At 39.4% G+C, this 14,305-nt stretch overlaps 1 protein-coding gene across 1 annotated transcript in view; it reads left to right on the plus strand.

Moving 5' to 3' along the window:
* The window catches only part of LOC136228064 (uncharacterized), a 68,314-nt gene that overhangs the window by 16,571 nt on the left and 37,438 nt on the right, over positions 1-14,305 (plus strand). Inside the window, exon 5 of the mRNA XM_066016893.1 lies at positions 5,336-5,381. The gene's annotated coding sequence lies outside the window, so the exon portion shown is untranslated. The remainder of the gene's footprint in view (positions 1-5,335; positions 5,382-14,305) is intronic.

Consider the following 14,305-nt stretch of genomic DNA (forward strand, 5'->3'; position numbering starts at 1 on the left):
GAAATACTTTGCTAGGAAAGCTGATACTGTATTATCCCAGCCGGTGAGAGAGCCTAGCTCCACTGAATGTAACCATTCTACAGCTTCTTCTTTTAAAGAAAATCTGAATAGCTTCTGGTAGATTTGCTCAGATGTCACTCCCTCGCACTTGAAAGTGCTGCAATATTCTACGAATTTGTCAAGGTGTGAATTGGGATCTTCGTAGTAATCCCCCTAGAACTGCCCCGAGCTCTGGATCATCTGGATCATCGCTGGTCTGATTTCGAATGATGCTGCTGTTATTGACGGCTCTAGGATACCGGAGGTGCTTGTTGACCGTCTCGCCTTAAGCAGCTCCATCACGGACATATCTTCGGCCATTGTTTTCTCAACTCAGCACCTGCAAGAACATTTTCAGCTTATGAAATCAGATAAGAGTACGACTGATTATCAGTCCTCGGTTGGAAAAATCCCAAACAATTATTTAAGCTTCGAGATGAATGAAGTAATTGTAAACAGAATTAGTCCCCGGCAACGGCGCCAAAAACTTGATGCTGCTAAAGTGTATAGCGATAAACATGAGAAGTGAATCCTATCTCAACAAGTAGTACAGTGCTTAAGCACGAGATCGAACCACAAGGACTAGTTGTCACAATTAATTATTCAGCTAACAAAGACTAGCAATTGTTCAGGATGTTGTGTAAATGTCTGAGAATTGATGAACAAACTGTTTTAAAACTTAACATAAAAGAAACTTACTGTGAGAGGAAGTAGTATAATTGATGAAGCAATCCGGGATGAGGGTTCCCCTTGATTGGCTCCCTAGTATGGCTTATGGGATTCAGGTTTATATCCTAATGATAATTGACGGTAATCACAGAATTTACCACTTCAAGTCTGTCAATCTTAAGTGGTCCTTTCGCTCACCCTTGGTTATTGCAAATCCTAGGTCATACAAAAGGTAAGGTTCAATAGTGATCAAGGCTAGAGCCGTAGCCCAGCCACAAATCCGCACTCCTAGTGGTCTCTAGCGAGGTCAGATCACTCCGGTTCCGGATAAGCGGTTCCTTGGTCAGGGATCACCTATCCACCATCCTAAACTTGTCAACTTCGAAGAGCTTGTTGTTCTTAATTTCAGGTTAGTTGATTATCATCGATTCTCATTCTAACATCCACTCCTAAGTCTGACAAATTTGAGGCATTAAGCTCGAATAATCTAATCAATCGGGAATAACTCCCATAAACCCAAATCTCTACCATTCTAGGTCACACAATCAATTCCATCCCCATCCTAGATTGGATGGGGGTTAGTTCATGGTCAAACTAAACAACTTGCAGAAACATAAATCATCATATGAAGCATATTGACTTAAGAAGCAAAAAGTAAAAGACAGAGTTATGAGTTTAGAAATCTAAAACCCGATTTGTCTGATTCTGATTACAAATATCGAGAGAACTCTCCTTCCCAATCTTCAAATCAACAACTACGATCTTTAAAACTCTCCATTCCTCTCAAAGCAAGAAAGAAGAAGAAGAAAAATTCAACAATGCCGCTAGAGAAAAATAAAAAGAAGAAGTAACCCCAACAAAGGAGTCATCATGTTCTATTTATAGTAGCAGGTGCTTCGGGGGTATTTTGGGCATTATTTTGGCCAAAATTCGCGCCCTCGAGGTGAGAAGGCGCTAGGAAAATGATCCTAGCGTCTCGTCTCGTCGAGACTTGACGTGTCTCGGCGAGAAAAGTTGGTGTCTCGATGAGACACTGGTCATCTAGTCGAGACACCACGCGATGGCCTCTTCTGGAAACCGCCGGGCCGCCTCGTCTCATCGAGACTAACAGTGTCTCGGCGAGACGCGGGCCTGTCTCGATGAGACAGGCACTGTCTCGACGAGACAGGCACTGTCTCGATGAGACAGGCACTGTCTCGACGAGACAGGTGCTGGAAAGTCCACGAACCCCTCTTGGACGTATCTGTTTCGGTCCTTGCTTCCAGCAGTTGATCTGGTAGCCCTTGAAATGTCCTAAAATGCTCAAAACGTCCTAAAAAGCACCTGAAAATACAGAGAATGCCGTAAGTAACGGAAATCATTACTTCTAGCTAAAAGATAACAGATTGGTATGTGGTTAGGCAGAAATAAGGCAAAAACGACCCCAAATGATCCTAAAATCCTCATATACATGGGAGCTATCATAGTACAATCCATGATGAGCACAACCTCTCTTCCAAAGATGTTCTAAGGCTACGCCCTAGAAACCGCCTTATTTACCTTGAACCGAGTATCCACAAAACCGCCAAGTTCTATTCCATTTGAATTGTTCATTGGAAAAGAAAAGAAACCCAATTTCTCTTTCATGAGAATTTATGGGTGTTCAGCACATGTTAAATACATAGCATCAGATTAAGTTAGACCATAAATCTGATAAATATTTCTTCATTGGAATTTCGAAAGAAATAGTAGGATATTACTTCTATCATTCGGATGATCTAAAGTAATAGTATCCAAACACACTGTATTTCTAGAGAAAGAGTTTCTTCTAGAAACACAAGTAGAAAGTGTGATTGAACTTGAAGAAAGTTCAAGAAGAATGATTGGCTGAAATAGCGGAAGCAATGGTGGAACCCGAATCTGTCTCACAGGATGAGACACTGGTGACATTACTAACTCATATGTCTGGTCAAGTTCATCAAATCCCAAAGAGATTTGGATTTCTAGTGGGAGACGATGAAGAGGTTCACATGTTAGATGATGAACCTACGACTTATGGGAAGGCTCTTGTAAACCTATACATGTAAGATAGTGGGAGCTCGTATGAGCCTTTACATGTAAACTAGTGGGAGCTTGGTCGTTTACTTAGTATTATATGTCGACGATATTCTACTAATAGGAACGACGTAGCTATACTGCAATCGGTGAAAATTTTGGTTACCGAATAAAATTCTCAATAATAGACTTAGGAGAAGCAGCTTACATCTTAAGGATTAAGATCTATGGAGATAGATTGAGAAGACTGCTTGACCCCTCCTAGTCTAAACATGTTGACAAAGTGTGCAAAGCGTTTTGCACTAGACCTAACATCACTTTTGCTTTAAGCATGACAAAGTCGATTATAGGTCAATCCGAGTGATGGTCACTGGATTGTTATCAAGAACATTCTTAAGTACTTAAAATGACTGAAGATATGTTCCGGGTATATGGAGATGAAATTTGAAAGTTGGAGACTTTCAGATATAAGTCATCAAACAGATAAAGATGATCTTACAGACCACAAGTTTATTTTGAAAGAGGTACGATTAGCTGGAATAGTTCCGAGCAGGAAATCGTGAACGAGCCAGTAAGTTAAATCAGAGTATATATATATATATGTAGCAGCTTCGGAAGCAGCTAAAAAAGGAAGTTTGGAATGCAAGTTCATTAATGAACTAGGCGTGGTACCTGACATTGTTAATGAGATTAACGATAGGGTTGTTGCTCTTGCTAAGGGCCCGCATTCTCATAATACGTCCAAACACTACCTCAGTCGTTACCATCTCTTCCGAGAGATAACAACAAGAGTAGATGTGAGAATTAAAAGAGTGCCCACCAAGGCACAATCTTATAGATCCATTTAAAAGAATGCCTTACCCCCAAAAGGTTCATGATCGTCATACGAACGTTTATGGGAATGTTTTTAGAAACAATTGGCTTTAGTCCAAGTGGGAGAATGTTGGGGTTTATGTCCTATAGACAATTGTTTTAGGATATAAATATTAATGAATAAATTGTTTACTTAATCATTTGTTTAATAAGATATATAGCATTAAAATGTAACTATATATATAAAGGCACAAATCTTTCATAAAGAAAGTAACCCTAAGTTTATTTTAATAGTTATAAAGTGTTCATACAAGCATGAAGTGAGACTGTACTTTATAATAGACCAATAGACTTAAAGTAAACCCAAGTCAAGTAATATGTTATCGGGGTTGGCATATTACTGTTGAGACTTGCATGAAACAATGTTTTCTGTCGAGACAGAAAATTGATCTCACAAGCTTTAGATATTCAGATATCTAAACAGTTACATGGATCCGGTGAAGGAGTTCATTAGGATTGGGACCCGACTTGAGATAACAGAATGGATTGATTTATCTAATGTGTCAACTGTTCATCTCATTGGTATTAGTAGGTATAACTAATCCTCAGACTCAAACATTCGTCAATTAGTGATTCTGGATTATGGAGTCTGATACTTTGATTCTGTGCGAGCACGATCCAACAGGTGAGAGCATGGGGTGTGTGAGAGCAGGGTTGGGTCTCACACAAAGTAATTGCAGAATAGTTAATGTCAGATTGAGCATTCGTCACTCCCGATAAGTGGGAGATATATCCAAATGGCCGCTTGTGGTGAATTAACTGAAATCCTTGCAAGGTGATAGAGTTAAGAGTAGAAATGAACATTTCACTTAACATATCTTTCAGAGTGAATTCAACCTGTACAAGTAAAACATGACTCTTCATTATATATAACCTTGACACGTTCCATGGTTATAAGGAATTGACCGACAGGATATAGTTGATGAAGGATCGTATTATACTGTACCTAATGCAGAAAGGTTAACGTCAGTTATCAATCTGACTTCTTAATTGCTCTGGGGGAATATCATAGGTTCTGCTAGTAACAGCTCACGACGGTATTCCGTTATATATATGTTGGAATTAATCGTGATGAATAATTTCAAAGGATATATACGACTAGTGGCAATAAAGAACCTAATGGGTCGCATATTGGACTTGGAATCGGAGGACGAAAATGTAATTAGTGAGACACTATATATGGGCCGAAATTTACATATTAATTAGGGATAAATTAATTTGATTAATAATTATAATTTGATTATGATTATGAATTAAATTAAAAGTTTATCTGATAATATTAATTAGAAATTTTTATGTGATTGAAACTCTAATTAATTATCCCTAACATTAATTAATTATTAATTTGATTAATAATAATTATCTAGATATAATTAGTTATTATTTAGATAATAGTAAAGTGTTTATTTAATTATCTAATTAGGAATCCTATTCCGAATAAGATTCCAATTATTTAATTACCTAACACAACTGGGATTAGGGTTTAGAGAAGTCTATAAATAGACTCTCTAACCCCATAAATTCGGCCAACTCAATTAGAAAGGAGGAGGAACCGTTCCGTCTTCGTCTCGGCTAATTGACATTATTTCTTACTCTCTCTTTGATCTCGTATCGATTTCTATTAGAGGTAATCATTGCGATTGTTATTATTAAGGTTGATTACTGATTAGTTATTCTTTTCTGTGTTGTTTCTTTTGTTGTTCGTGATACACGGATTAAGAGTTGTGGGCACTTCGTTTGCAACCGTAGATAGTTCTTCACCGAAGGTATTACTTTCTATCCCTTTTTATATGAAATAACAATTAACAGATCTTAGAAAAGGGAAATAGATAAAATAGATAAAATTTTATTATTTCGATGCCCCTAGGCTTGTCTATTTTCCTTCATAACCACCTACAAGTATGATGAGCTTATTTGATCTCTGCTGACCCATGAGATCTCAATGAAGAACTTTAAGGTGAAGGAAAATGCTGAGGACAAGAAGCAAAAGTCTCTTATCATGAAGGCTGACTCAACTGATGGTGACTCATCAGACGATGAAGAAATGGCCATGTTCAGCAGAAAGATGAAAAAGCTGTTTCGCAACAATGACAAATACAGCAGGAAGCCCTTCAAGAGAAATGACAAGTACAAAGCTGAGTCGAGTGACAACAAGTATAAGAAGGAAAGCTCAAAGCCAATTACATGCTTTGAATGTCATCAAACTGGCCATATCAAGTCAAGATGTCCTACTCTGAAGAAGGACAAGAAAAGTGGGAGAAAAGCAATGGTGGCCATGTGGAGCGATAGCGATGAATCATCCTCATCAAGAGCTGAAGCCACTGAGTCAGCAAACATCTGCTTTATGGCAGATGAGTCTTCTGACCCCTGTCTTTCTGAGCAAGCTGACTCCTTATGTGCATCTGACAATGAGGAACAACCAACTGAGGTAAAAACTCTACCTTTGCTCAGAAATGAAATGATTAACGCCCTGAGTGATCTCTACACACTTGTAAAAAAGTGTAACAAGAAAGTACAAGCACTCAACAGGCGATGTGATGAGATTGAGGAGGTCAAACTCAGTGACCTTCGTCATCTTCTCCAGGACAATACTAGGCAAGATGAAACTCTGAAAATCTTGAATAGGTATGTCACTGAGGTCCAATCAGATTCTAAGAAACTGAGGAAAGACATCACATCTATTCAGAACCAGCTAAAGGTTCCGAATAAGAAAAGTTTCCATCATTACGCTGAGTACTCAGGTACTAGTCAGCGGAAATGGACTCCCCAACGAAATGTCCAATGTGACTTTTGTGGGAAGAAAGGCCACACTACCAAGGTGTGTTGGAATGCTCAGCACAATGGTGCTGACCCGCCAATAAAGCGTCCCCAAAGGAAGGTCCATTGTGACTTCTGTGGTAAGACTGGCCACACTACCAATGTGTGCCATCATAAAATTAAAAATGATGTATCACCTGCTGTGCCTAACAAACGAGGACCCAAAAAGACTTGGGTACCTAAAGACAACTAGCAATATTGCAGGTAGGCCTGAGGTGTGTTGAGAAGTCAAAGTTGTGGTACATTGACAGTGCATGCTCGAGGCATATGACCGGTGATGAAACTCAGTTCATCACACTTGAGCTTAAACGAGGAGGAATCATAAGTTTTGGAGACAACAAAAAGGGTAAGATAGTAGGGTCAGGAACCAATGGTGGTAATCCTACTATTGAGTCAGTCTCCATAGTCAGAGGACTTGAATATAACCTACTGAGCGTAGCTCAGCTGTGTGACAATGGTAGAAAGGTTATATTCGATGTCACTGGATGTAAAATACTCGAGGGGAAAACGAATGAGTTGATTTTAACTGCCCCTCGTGTTGACAATGTCTTTATGCTGAATTTAGAAAAGAAATTTTCAAAAAATATATGCTTAGTGTCAAAGGAAGAAAATTCCTGGCTATGGCACAGGAGACTTGTTTATGTAAGCATGGACCTCCTGGCCAAGTTAGCAAGAAAGCAATTAGTTGAGGGCCTGCCCAAACTTAAGTTTGAAAATGATCAATTATGCAATGCTTGTCAGCAAGGAAAACAAACCAAGAAATCTTTTCAAAGTAAAAACATTGTCTCAACCAAGCGTCCACTAGAGTTTCTACACTTGGATCTCTTCGGACAGCCGCTGAGCTTGGGTGGTAGAAGATTTTCCTTGGTCATTGTAGATGACTTTTCTCGGTACACTTGGATCATCTTGCTGAGTAGCAAGGATGAAACTTTTGAGATGTTTTCAACATTAGTTAGAAAACTTGAAAATGATAAAGACCTAAAATTAGCTCACATTCGAAGTGATAATGGTGGAGAATTAAAAAACCAACAGTTTGTTGAGTTCTGTGAAGCCAGCGACATTGACCATAATTTCTCTGCTCCTAGAACTCCTCAACAGAATGGGGTAGTTGAAAGAAAGAACAGAACCTTGGTTGAAATAACCAGGACAATGCTGAGTGAGAATAGGCTTCCAAAGTACTTTTAAGGAGAAGCTGTCAACACAGCTTATTATATACTCAATAGGGCTCTAGTCAGACCCATATTGAAGAAGACCCCCTACGAACTTTAGAAAGGACGAAAACCCAACATTGGATACTTTCGTGCCTTTGGTTGTAAATGTTTTATTTTAAATACTAAAGACAACCTTGCTAAGTTTGATTCAAAAGCTGATGAAGCTATCTTTTTAGGCTACTCAACAAACAGCAAAGCATATAGAGTTTTCAATAAACGAACTCAGGTCTTACAAGAGTCAGTACACATTGAGTTTGATGAAACTAACCCTGCAGGGAAGGTCAATCAACCGACTGAGGATGATCCATACTCAGCAGCTGCTGACCAAAGTGGAGCCGCTGAGTTACCACTTCAACGGCTGACCAAATGTAAAAACGAAACTCAAATTATTTTCACTGACCAATCTATACCTGCAGAGATTGTTGAAACACAACCAGCTCAAGACATTACACTACCGAAAGAAATCAGAATCCCAAGAGGACACTTTGAAAGCACCATTCTCGATGCTGCTGAGAATACCCTGATGATAAGAAATCAACTCAGGAGATACCTCAGCTATGTAGCATTCGTCTCAGTTCTGGAACCAAAGAACTTTTTAGAAGCTAAGAACGAAGAGTTCTGGATGGGTGCAATGCAAGAAGATCTTGATCAGTTCAAAAGGAAAGAAGTTTGGGACTTAGTGCCAAATCCAAGAAGCCAGAAGACCATAGGAAAAAGATGGGTCTTCCGCAACAAGCTAGATGAACAAGGGAATGTGGTTAGAAACAAAGCAAGACTTGTAGCTCAGGGCTACAGTCAGTAGGAAGGTATTGACTACAGTGAGACCTTCGCCCCAGTGGCAAGGCTTGAAGCAATTAGGATATTATGTGCATATGCCAGTTTTATGAATTTTAAATTGTTTCAAATGGATGTCAAAAGTGCATTTCTTAATGGAGTTATAAATGAGGAGGTCTATGTTAATCAGCCTCCAGGGTTTGAGGATCCTAAGTTCCCAAACCATGTTTATAAACTCAAAAAGGCTATGTACGGTCTCAAGCAAGCACCACGTGCTTGGTATGAGAGGCTGACCAGTTTCCTGATGATTAGAAATTATGTCAGAGGTAAAGCTGATACAACCTTATTCATTAAGAGAAAGGGTAAAGATACCCTGCTGGCTCAAATATATGTTGATGACATCATTTTTGGTGCTACTAATGAGTCTATGTGCAAGGAATTTAGTAAGCAGATGCAGACCGAGTTTGAAATGTCAATGATGGGAGAACTCAACTTCTTCTTTGGACTTCAAATCAAAAAAGGCAAGAATGACATCTTCATCAGTCAAACTAAGTATGCTAAGGAGATATTGAAGACATATGAACTTGAAAACTATAAGCCAATATCTACCCCAATGGGCACTGACACTGTCCTCTGTGCTGATGAAAATGGTAAGTCAGTAGACAACAAATTATATCGAGGTATGATTGGCTCCCTACTTTACTTAATAGCTAGTAGACCGGACATTCAATTCTCAGTATGTTATTGCGCTAGATATCAATCTAACCCTAAGGAATCTCATTACATAGCTGTAAAAAGAATCCTTAGATATTTGCAAGGCTCAGTGAATGCAGGTTTATGGTATCCTAATACTTAAAGCTGTCTTACGCTAAGTTCGGCCAAGCTGACCAAAGCTGAGTTAATCAACTCATCAAAATAATTAAGTCAGTAAGATAAATTAACGAAAAAGTTATATTAGTTCCTAACCCCCCCTTGGAACTAATCACACGGGACCAACATTTTCTTTCCCTGGGTTTCTTGTTTTTCTTCTTCTTCTTCTTCTTTGAAGGGGTTGATTGGTCAGTACGTGGGTTTTCACCGAGGATGCTGACCTCACCCATTGGTTGGTCATGCTGACCATGGGTTGGTGTTTCTTTATGAGAGTTTTCTTGATACTCTTGCTCAGCTGGAGAAGGAGGATTAATGTCGGAGCGAATGTCATCGTATTGGTCATTTGAGTGGTTCTGGGAATCGCTAGACATGATGTTCTTGGTGTTCTTGAGGAGAAATCTAGAGGGTTTGAGAGTTGGGAGAAAGAGAGTTTCAGTGCGAAATTCAAGCGTAAGGTAAATAGTGAAAATTCTTTCACTATTTATAGCTGGTAAATGTTAATTTGATAGGTCAGAGAGAACGGTGGGAATTTGAACCACGTAACGCTAGTCATTTACTGTCATTAATGACAGTTTACGACGCATGGTTTTCTAATTATGACACTTACGTCATCCTAGTAGCTATTTAATTACGCGTGCAAACCCTAATGTGCAAGTTGCTTTACTCAGCAACTGAGGTACTCAGCAGCTAAGATGCTGAGTATGTAAGACAGATTTATGAGTTGTAAGGAAGGATTTACCCAGTATGAGTATCAACTCAGCATAACAAACAACTCAGCATGCATTTAGTCACTCAGCATATACAGTACTTGAAATTTATTGAAGAGGATTAAACATACCAATGGCTTCTCTAAGTGTGTTGAATTGCTCACGAGCCAGCGGCTTGGTGAAGATATCAGCAAGCTGCTCATCTGTTGGGACGTAGGTCAGCCTGATCTCACCCTTGAGTACATGGTCTCTGATGAAGTGATGCCTTATGCTAACACGCTTCATCCTGCTGTGCTGGATTGGGTTCTTTGATAGGTCAATGGCACTTTTGTTGTCACATTTGACTTCAATCATTTTAGTCTGAACACCATAATCATCTAGCTGTTCCTTGATCCAGAGGACTTGGGCAACATAGCTTCCAGCAGTAATATACTCAGCTTCAGTGGTTGATAAGGCTACTGACGACTGCTTCTTACTAAACCAAGACACAAGACAGCTTCCAAGGAAATGACATCCTCCTAAAGTGCTTTTTCGCTCAAGATTGTCTCGTCCATAGTCAGCGTCAGTGTATCCAATGAGTGTGGCTAAGACTGTTTTACTTGAGAGTTGGGAATTGACACTAGTGTGGTTAGTTTCCAACTCAGCACTCCAATTTACTCAGTGCCAGCTTCTTACAGTTTGTATGCTGAGTAAATATAACAATCAACACAAGCACATATATATATATATATTTGAGAGAGTTAGAAATTACTCAGTATCACTTATCCTGGTTCGGCCTCTCTGCCTACGTCCAGTCCCTAGAGTCCTCCGGGCTTTTAGAATTCAATACTGAGCTCTTTAAGGGTAGAGTACAAACCGGTTACAGGAAGTTGAATATGCAAGAGTACCATCCTCTATTCTTCTACTCAACTCCTACTAAGCACCACAAACCAGTACTGAGATTCTACCACTGAGTGCTTACAACCAAACACTCAGCACAACACTCTCAATATCACGATTGATACAATTTGTTCTTTTTCAAATGAAGAACACTTTAGATGATCACAGACAATCAATCTAGCATTTACACAGGAATAGAAAATGGGTGTAAGATCTTTTTCTTGTTTTTGTGTGCTTTGAACTTGTATTTTTCTCTCTTGTATTTTTCTTTTTGTACTTCGGCAATGATCCAAGGATTTTGATTGTCTTTATATAGAGGAAAATCTGGAGTTGGATCATTTGAAATGATTTAGCCATTAAGTCCAAAACGGCTCTTTTCAGAGACAGCTTCTGGTCAGCTTCAGGTTTTGCAGGCCAATCCTGTCCTCTGATTTCTTCAGACGTCAAACTTGTCTTCTTCCTGCAGTCATTGTCCTTTTATGGCAGTTGTCTTTTAGCAATAATCTGTTGACCCATGCATCTCGGAATGTGTCTTTTGTGTAATTCCGAGGATTCAATTATTGGTGCAGAAGGTTTGCAAAACTTGTCTTCTAGTGAACGGATCTCTCATGATGTCCTGAAGCTTTACTCAGCTTCTACCTTATTCGTTGTCTTCGTTTGTTGTCAACTTTTATATTGAGTTCCATTCCACTTAGCTTTGTTGAACTTCAGGCTTCTATTCTACTCAGCTTGTTCTTTGATCTCATGATGACTTCGTCCTGTCTTACTTTTTATATCTTTTTGTATTTAAGTTTATACTCAACATTGAACAAACAGATTAGTACAATTAAATCAAAGCACTTAAATTTAATTGTCTCTTAATCATGGATGATTTTCTCAAATCAAAATCTTGTGGAAAGGTGTTTCAACAAACTCCCCCATTTTGATGTTGGCAAAATACATAATTATGGAACTCAGTTTTGAAATTCCCCATGATTGAATTATTTCTGAAATTACTCCCCCGTGAGGGTTGCATCTATTGTTCTAACTTAATTCTAAACTTTTCAAGATTGAATCGAATAGACTTAGACATGCTTATACTGACTTAGTTCAATTCTAGATTATCCAAGATCTAGTTTAGATGAGTCTGGGTCAGTTTTCAGAAATGGTTAAATACTCAGTTTGATTCATGGATTATTTTAGTGTTTTAATGTTTACTGAATATGTTTACTTTTACTTGTTTGTTCAATTTTGATAAATCAGATTTTAGCACATGATATTAAGCACGGTATTCAGACAATTCAGATAGAAGGGTTCCTTAACATAGATTAACCCATTAAGCACACAAAATATGAATCACAAAGTACATGCTAAGTCCTAAAGTATGACTAAGCTACTTTTTCTTCTTTAAGTTAACTTGATGCTCAGCTTGACACTTGTCTTTTCCTTTTTCTTTACTGCCTGATGCACCACCTGCGTGCTGAGTTCCATCTTGTCTTCTCTCCCCCATTTTGCCATCATCGGGAGGAGGAGGAATGAAAGTATCATTTCTAGCAGCAACAGACAAAGCGTTGGAATAACTCTTCAACCTCCTTGTACTCTCACTCAGGCCATCAATAACTGGAACACAATCATCTTGAATAGATCTAGGAACCCGTAGGGAGCCACTCAGCATGCTGATGAGACACTCATGAGATTTGCTGATCCAGGAGATGGACTCAGTTAGCTGGGCATAGGATTGGTGGTACATTTTGAGCACAACTGAGTCATAGAATTGGCGTTGAGCATTGGTGAAACGTACTGATCGAAGGATGGCTTGCGAAAAGCTCAGAAGTGTTTCATTATTGATGGGGTCAACATCCATCTTTTCCTTGTTTACATTGAGTAGACGCATAGTTTCACTCAGTTGATCAATGGTACATTGAGAAGTGGAGGAAATCAATTCACGTGTGCAGTTCAGATCAGAGGTCAACTTTGAGAAGTATTGGTTCAACTCAGCAGAAGTGGCATATTCAGAATGAACCGTAGATCCGATGTTGGCCAGGTCCGTGGTCAGCTTAGCAAAGTAGTCTTTAAGCTCAGTAGAAGTAGCATACCCCGAATTTACGTCAGAGAGACTCTGGACTTTGCCTTCAAGTGCATTCATATGGTTGACCATCATGAGCAATAGTTCAGTTACCTTAGCAATTTGGTCTTACTTGGGTTGCTGTGTCTGGATCGTGGTCATAACACTGATGAGATCTTTGAGGCTCCGAATTTCGTTCAGAAGCTGAGTGATGGATGAAATTTGGGAGGACTCAATATTTGTGGACCCAGTAGCATCTGTATGAATAAGATTCAAATCCTAAAGAAGAGACTGAGCAGAGGCAATGATTCTGCGCCCAGACTCAGTAGCACTCAGATAGGCCAATTTACCAGCAGGATTTGACTCAGAGGCAGTAATTGAAGTTGAACTTGATGGTGGTGGAGTTGGCTGCTTATCAGTTTGGTTTGGTTGGTCAATGGTTGGGCCTTGTGGTAGCTCAGTATGAGGAGCTGAGTGCTCAACATTCTGTGTAGTCTGAGTTTGCGGTGAAGGACTTACAGAGATGTTGACCTGCTCAATATGATGTGGAAGTTAAGTAGGTTGTTCCATCGTTTGCTCCCCATCTTGAGCAACTTGGACTTCGAGCTCTTGCTCGGCAGAATTTGGATTTTCCAGAGTCTTGGCTTGTTCCTCAGTATGAGTAACAGAGGCTTGATTTTCCGTAGGTTCCTCAGGAGGAGACTCGGTATTATTAGAGAAGTATCTGAACTAGATGTTAGATAGATCAGTAATTGGGTCCCGAAGCGAAGAATCACCTAACATATCAATAACATGTGCTTTGTAGGCTTTCTTCTTTAGCCTTTTGAATGTCTTAGCTTTAGGAGGTGAAGGGTCAGCTTGAATATCTTCACTTGAGTCAGAAGAGGAGTTTTCTCTAAGCTCAGCATTGATCTCATCTTCTGCAATGTCATGTTCGGTGAGCTCAACATCCACTGTTTGATGTTCCATATTTGGATTCTCCTCTTGCTCAGCATTATCTTCAGTCTGTGTTTGCTCAGCATGCTCTGTTTCCTCAATATCAGGCTGAGTGTCATCATTTCTCTGTTCTTCCTCTTCTTGCTCAATAGGGGTTTGTTCAAGGTCAATCCCGAGACTTTTGACGAAGTGTGATTTAGGAGTGACAACCCAGTCGAGGGGGTCAGCTTCAACAATTTTCAACGCAGAGCTTCTTCTTTTCTTCTACAGAGGTTGACCTAGAGTTTCTTCACTCTCCTCTTCGGGCTCAACTTGCCTTTTTCGTTTCTTTGCTGACTTAGGTGTTTGGTCAGCATCAACTTTCTTCCCCTTAGATACAGCTCGTACCTTCCTTGGGACAACATCAATATCCTTTGAGCACGTTTCAAGTGCTTTTCTCTTCTTCTTTGCTG

This window comes from Euphorbia lathyris, chromosome 4 (assembly GCF_963576675.1).
Source record: "Euphorbia lathyris chromosome 4, ddEupLath1.1, whole genome shotgun sequence".
Classification (NCBI taxonomy): domain Eukaryota; kingdom Viridiplantae; phylum Streptophyta; class Magnoliopsida; order Malpighiales; family Euphorbiaceae; genus Euphorbia; species Euphorbia lathyris.